The 7,500-nt window shown below is 35.1% G+C and overlaps 1 long non-coding RNA gene across 1 annotated transcript in view; it reads right to left on the minus strand.

Moving 5' to 3' along the window:
- LOC137649959 (uncharacterized) overlaps positions 1-7,500 on the minus strand; it is a 231,059-nt gene that overhangs the window by 97,282 nt on the left and 126,277 nt on the right. The window contains exon 2 of the long non-coding RNA XR_011045884.1: positions 544-669. This is a non-coding gene — a long non-coding RNA (uncharacterized lncRNA). The remainder of the gene's footprint in view (positions 1-543; positions 670-7,500) is intronic.

Below are 7,500 nucleotides of genomic sequence, written 5' to 3' on the forward strand. Positions count from 1 at the left end.
TTTATATTTTATATACGAAATATTTGTTTTAATGTTCTTACTGTCTTTTGAATATTTTAATTGTACATTACTTCTCATAACGCATATTTATTTCCTTGTTTCCTATCCTCACTGGGCTATTTTTCCAGTTGGTGCCCTTGGAATTACAGCATATTGCTTTTCCAACTAGGGTTGTATAATAATAATAATAATAATAATAATAATAATAATAATAATAATAATAATAATAATAATAACAATAATAACTTAATCTCTTCGCCATATAAGAACCTGCTGGTATGGTAACATATATACAAAGTAAATAAATAAACAAAATAATTTCATCAACAATTTACTATAAAAAACATATAATCCAAGTGTTTTATAAGTACAAAAAAAGGATTTAAAATACGAAAAAAATATGAGAGAGAGAGAGAGAGAGAGAGAGAGAGAGAGAGAGAGAGAGAGAGAGAGAGAGAGAGAGACCTACCTTTTCACCATCAAGGATATACAAAAATGTCGACACAGACATGAAATCAAAACAATAAACCATTGTGTACTCACCATTAGGATGGTTTATCAGATGCGGTACGTCAGTGAAGATTTTGGCACAGGACTCCTTGGCGGTGGTGCCCGCCAGAGTGGAGGGCCAACAGTGAAGGGTGTCCCAGGCGATTTCACAATACACATCTGCGAAGGAGTCAAGAGGATAAAATGTCCATTAAGAGTTGTTACTGTGATTAAAAAAACTGAAACAGTAATTTAGGAGTTGTGGTGGCCGATGTGATAACGTCCCTGGCTGGTAAATGCCAGACTGGGGTTCCAGTCCCGCTCAAACTCGTTAGTTCCTTTTGTCGCTATAACCTCACCATCCTAATGAGCTAAGGATGGGGGCTTAAGGGAAGCCTGTATGTCTATCTGCTGAGTCATCATCAGTCATTGACTGGCCCTCCTCGGCCTAGCTTGGATGGAGATAGGGCTTGGGCGCTGATCACATGTATATATGGTCAGTCTCTGGGGCATTGTCCTTCTGGATAGGGCAATTTGACTGACCCTTGCCTCTGTCATTCATGAGCGGCATTTAAACCTTTCAAGGTCACTCATGAGTGGCAGAGGCAAGGGATAGTAAGAATGCCCTAGATTTTGACCATGTATACATAGGATAAGTGCCAAAGGTCGCTCTCCACCCACGTAAAGATCAGGGAGGGCCAGGCAGAGGCTGCTGATGACTCAGCAGGTAGACCTGTAGGCTCCCACAAACCCAGATTCATAGCCCAAAAGGATGATGAAGTTGAAGACATAATAAACTATCAAGCTTGGTATTGAACCCCAGGCCAGTAGATCGCTAGGCAGAGACGTTTTCATTAGGCCACCACAACCCTGAAGTACTTCAGAAATTTCCCAAAAGAACTTTTTTTTAAGGTATTCATCTTCCTAAGGTGTATATAATTAAAAGAAATCTTTTCATGGGTAAGTATTAATCAGAGCAGAACAGATCATTGCTAATCTTTCTATTAAACATAATTCGCTATTCTGCTATGATTATAAACAAGATAGAAAAATAAATAAGTAAATGTATGTATATATACACAAATTTACACATACTCACACACACATAGATATATGTATATATATACATATATGTATATACACACGTTTCCGTAATGGGTTGCCTCTTGGTGTAGGGAGATAAAGAGAAAAAATAAGTATGACAAAAAATAAATAAAAAACAAATAAACATTATTTTAGATACTGCTGCATAGCTCATTAGAGTAAACAGTACGGTGCAAGGGTTTCTAAGGAGAGAAAAAAATGGTTCTTAAACTAATGAGGAGAAACTAACTCAAAATTCATGATGGCCTCCTGAAGACATTATTGTGTGATTTTGGTCTTTATGTATGAGACTCAATCAATGCCCTTGCTAGGTTGGTAGCGTCGCGGGCTTCTGTTTCAGAGGTCCCGAGTTCGCGTTCCCCGCCAGGACGCGGATAGTATGAGACCTTCTACCGGGGGTACTCCCCAGGGTGGCGCCAGGGGGGGGGGGGGGGTTTAGAGGGGTTAGTGATAGTCCCTGCTGGCTTATGGTCGCCCGAGCAGAATGATGTAGATCGTCTGCGTGGAGACCTAAAACCCGCAACTTTAACTTTAATCTTATTGAAACATCTACTTTCCGTTGCTTGGAAATTATTAAACATTTGACTCTCATCATCACCATCTCCTCCTACACCTATTGACGCAAAGGGCTTCGGTTAGATTTCGCCAGACGGCTCTATCTTGAGATTTTAATTCAAGACATTTCCATTTATCATCTCCTATTAGACTCTCAGATGAATAAATTTTGCAGATATTACAATTTGTAATACACTATGTATGTAAGAGACAGCTTAATTAACTCATCAGAAATGATTTACAAGAATCTTATCCTGCATTGCCGAACATTAGGAGCATCTGTAGAACTTCAAAATTTCAAAGTTGGAGCAAATGTTTTCATGTTGACCAGTCTTTTTATAGTTTATATAGGACATATTTGTTTTGACGTTGTTAATAGTTTATGTATATATAAAACATATCTATTTTGACGTTGTTACTGTTTTTTTGCATGATTTATTGTTAATTTGTTCTCATCATTTATTTATTTCCTTATTTCCTTTCCTCACTGGGCTATTTTTCCCTATTGGAGCCCTTGGGCATATAGCATCTTGCTTTTCCAACTAGGGTTGTAGCTTAGCTAATAATAATAATAATAATAATAATAATAATAATAATAATAATAATAATAATAATTGGATTGCTTATGCCAATTTTATTTAGTAGAAGTATTGAGAGATATATTAGATAAGCGACGTTTTGAATTGAACACCTCATTTGCTAACAATTCCATCAACATGTCCATCCGAAGGTCGATAAACAGCCCGTGAATATACACACCCGTATAGTCCATGTAAACTTATTAACGATATCAGTCAACACGAAAGAACTTATTCGATTCATTATCTCACTCAACATGATACCTCGCAGAGAGAGAGAGAGAGAGAGAGAGAGAGAGAGAGAGAGAGAGAGAGAGAGAGAGATAAAAAAATATTTAGTTCTATAAGTATCCTCCTATAGGAACTGTATAACATGGAAATTGTATAAAGTTGAGAGAGAGAGAGAGAGAGAGAGAGAGAGAGAGAGAGAGAGAGAGACTTGAAAAATGCATCCCCCTATAGGAATTCTATAACATGGAAACTGTAAAAAGTTGAGAGAGAGAGAGAGAGAGAGAGAGAGAGAGAGAGAGAGAGAGAGAGAGAGAGAGAGAGAGAGAGAGAGAGAGAGAGAAACTTGAAAAATGCATCCTCCTATAGGAATTCTATAACATGGAAATTGTAAAAAGTTGAGAGAGAGAGAGAGAGAGAGAGAGAGAGAGAGAGAGAGAGAGAGAGAGAGAGAGAGAGAGAGAGAGAGAGAGAGAGAGAGAGAGTATAATGAGAAAATTTATTAGCGATAAGGACAAGTTGTGTGTGTGTGTATGTGTGTGTTGGTGTGTGTGTCTTCCCGATATAATAGAGAGTAAGACAGGTGATGTAAATAAAACGTGCATTAGAGACTGATTTTCCCCTACGCAGAAACGTAGTTGTCCACTATCGAATGTAAACAATGATCTTGTCCCCTCCCAAACAGCAGCCTAAGAGGAAATTGAATTAGTAGATTCTTACTTTGTACACTGAATCTAACAAACATTTTCAGCGCACATGGCTGTGTCGTGAAAGTTTACTCGGCAAACATTAATTTGACGAACTTCTCCGCATTCAGATGTTACGATATACACTGATGAAAGGACATTTCCTGTCTACTTTTCATTGGGTCTTCGTCTCAAAACACACATGATTATGAGACCAGGTAGTTCCTGTTATTGAATATAAGCCCATAATAAAACACTTTCCACCCAAGCTAGGACCGGGGAGGGCCAGGGAACGGCTGCTGATGACTCAGCACATAGACCTATAGGATCCCCTAAACCCTGCAATCTTAACGCCCAAGGATGGTGCGGTTGCAGACACTAAAGGCACTATCGAATATGAGTGGGACTCGAACCCCCGTCTAGCATAACACCAGGCGAGACGTTCCCAAATCATGCCGCAACAACAATTACAAATCTCAATTAATCAAAAAGGATATCTATCTTAGTATTATCATCAACTGGTGCCAGTAGTCATTAAAATTGATAGATGATCAATTTAAGAATTTATTTGATCTTATTTTCTCTTCGTTAGCAATAACAACACAATTTTATTTTTCTAGATGCTTTTGGCTTTAGGATCTTGACTACTTCATGTTACTGACTTAAGCCTATAGATGTTAAAGAAGGCTTAAGAAAGTCTAAAGAGGAGAGGTTAGTAGCCACACGTTATTTTTCCTGTTCCATGGTGGTTTACATTTACAGTAATGTAGACGGGCAAATTGCATCCTCAAAAAGCAGGTGGTGGAGTTGTTTCATCCAGGCCTGTATATGTTTATATACATACACCCACACACACACACATATATATATATATGTGTGTATATATAAATGAATAAATAAATATATATATATATATATATATATATGTGTGTATATATAAATGAATAAATAAATATATATATATATATATATATATATATATATATATATATATATATATATATATATATATATATATATATATGTATTGTACATATAAATATGTAAATACATACTGTGTACACAAATATATTTACATATATATGTAATATACATTTATATATAAGTGCATATGCATATACATATGCATATATATATATATATATATATATATATATATATATATATATATATATATATATATATATATATATATATATACATACATACATTCCTTATTCCCCATTTCTCGTCCCCAGGAGCAGCTGTAGCCCATTGCAAGCCGGGTGAATTTTCGAGCGTCATAACAAGAGTGGTCCTTTGGGTGTAATTAATCTGCCCAGAGAACTATATCCTTCGCATACGATACTCTGCAGTTTACGAACATCGATATGCAATGGCACTGACGAATGCAATTTCACAATGCACTCCAATGCACTTCAAATACAAGACGATTCTTAAGCGCTGATTTCGTTCATGTACTACAGCCATCGCAGCTCCAAATCATTCTAAATCTTTAGAACTGTTGTTGAGGACAAGTTGAATAATTGTTAATCAAAATAGTTTTATTGATGATCACGGGACATGAAGTTCAAGCGATTAATTCGATTTCAGAGAGACCGCTGTGCTTCGAAGAAAGCTCAGTAAAGAAGACTGAAATGGTATGGTCATGTCATGTGGAGAGGAGATGAAGAAGACTTATGTAAAAGGGTTATGAACAAGGAGGTGGAGAACACAAGATGAAGGAGAAGGCCAAAGCTCAGGTGTAAAGATAAATTATTGAAGGACATGAAGGATCTAAGAGAACAAGATGTACAGGACAGAGGAAGATGGAGAAGGCTGACTACAACCAGCGACCCCATATAGAGAGAGAGAGAGAGAGAGAGAGAGAGAGAGAGAGAGAGAGAGAGAGAAGAAGAAGAAGAAGAAGAAGAAACCGCTGGGATTGAATAAGGTCATAGCCAGGAGCAGTGAGGCTTGAAACGTCAGGACAACAACAATAACAACAACAACAACAACAACAACAACAACAAGATATTGATATTCATTGGATTCAGCGTCCCAATTCGTGCAAATGACCACACTATATCATAGGAAAATTGGGATTTTTCGTTTTCTTTTATAAAGTTTTCAATACAGAGTAACAGTTTGGGTCCTTTGAGATTGCAAATGAAGTAGGGGAAGGAAGAGAAAACGATGGAATACCTTTAGTTAATGAAATTTTACCCCGAGTTAGAATTTAGTAGAAACACAATCATATAGAACTTCCTTAGTTACCTCTTACTGGACACAACCGCTCTCTCGATATCATTCTTTAACTTCCTATTGTAATAAGGATAATAACAACAAAAGCAACATCAATACTACTACTACTAATACTACTACTACTACTACTACTACTACTACTACTACTACTACTACTACTAATAATAATAATAATAATAATAGTAATAATGAAATACAAATATATGCAATTAATAAATTTGATATTTACACTTAAGATTGATAACAACAACAACAACAACAACAACTACTATTACAGCTACTACTACTACTACTACTACTACTAATACTACTACTACCCTTCACTCCCTGACTCGATACAAACACCAAGAACTGCCCCACCCCGTTGGGAATTCGAGGATCAACCACTTCGATCAATCATATACAGTCTACCATTGACATCCAGGGAGTCAATTATCTCCATCACTCTACAGTGAAGAATTATTTAGGCCCTCTTCTTTTTACGAGTTTTTCTATAATCTAATATAGATGATCATTTAAATATTTTAGGTTACTTAAAAAACTAATAATCACAATTAATGCTTGTGGTGGCCGATGTGGTAACGTCCCTGGCTGGTGAACGCAAAACCTCGTTCGTTTCATTGGTCACTGCAACTTCACCATCCTTGTGAGCTGAGGATGGAGGCGGAGTTGGAGGAGCCTATAGGTCTACCTGCTGAGTCATCAGCAGCCATTGCCTGGCCCTCCTTGGTCCTAGCTTGGGTGGAGAGGGGGGCTTGGGCGCTGAACATATGAATATATGGTCAGTCTCTAGGGCATTGTCCTGCTCGATAGGATAATGTCACAGTCCCTAGCCTCTGCCATTCATGAGCGGCGTTTAAAACCTTTTAATTGGTACCAAAGGATTAAAAGTAATAAGGTTTTCGGTCATCTAAATCTTTAGGTTTTCTAAGCCGGAAAAAAATAAAAGTTTTTAAATAACAAAATTTGAAACAAAATCAATAATAAATATAATGATCAATGGATTCATCATGCCTATCTGTTTAGAAATTTTAATTTTCGAAGAAATGAAGTTTTCAGTCATCAAAATCTTTAGGTTCTCAAAAACGAGAAAAATAAATATGTTCAAATAACAAAATTTCAAGGTTTCGAAATATTTTTTAGATTCTCAATGTTTTTTTTTTTTTTTTTTTTGAATAGATGATTCTAGTGAAAACCCGATTTTTTCAAATATAGAAACTATAAAGACCAAAAATTTCACTAAGGGAAAAATAATCACCGAAAAGATGTTTCGAAACCTTTCAAAAAAAAAAGTATTTTTCAGGAAATCAACCTCCAAAAAATCTATATACTTGAAAAAAAAGAATATAATATATATTCTCCAAATACAAAAAGATAAAAACATACGAATATATATATATATATATATATATATATATATATATATATATATATATATATATATATATATATATATATATATATATATATATATATATATATATATATATATATACACACACATATATATATATATATATATATATATATATATATATATATATATACATATATATATATATATATATATATATATATATATATATATATATATATATATATATATATATATATAT

This window comes from Palaemon carinicauda, chromosome 11 (assembly GCF_036898095.1).
Source record: "Palaemon carinicauda isolate YSFRI2023 chromosome 11, ASM3689809v2, whole genome shotgun sequence".
Classification (NCBI taxonomy): domain Eukaryota; kingdom Metazoa; phylum Arthropoda; class Malacostraca; order Decapoda; family Palaemonidae; genus Palaemon; species Palaemon carinicauda.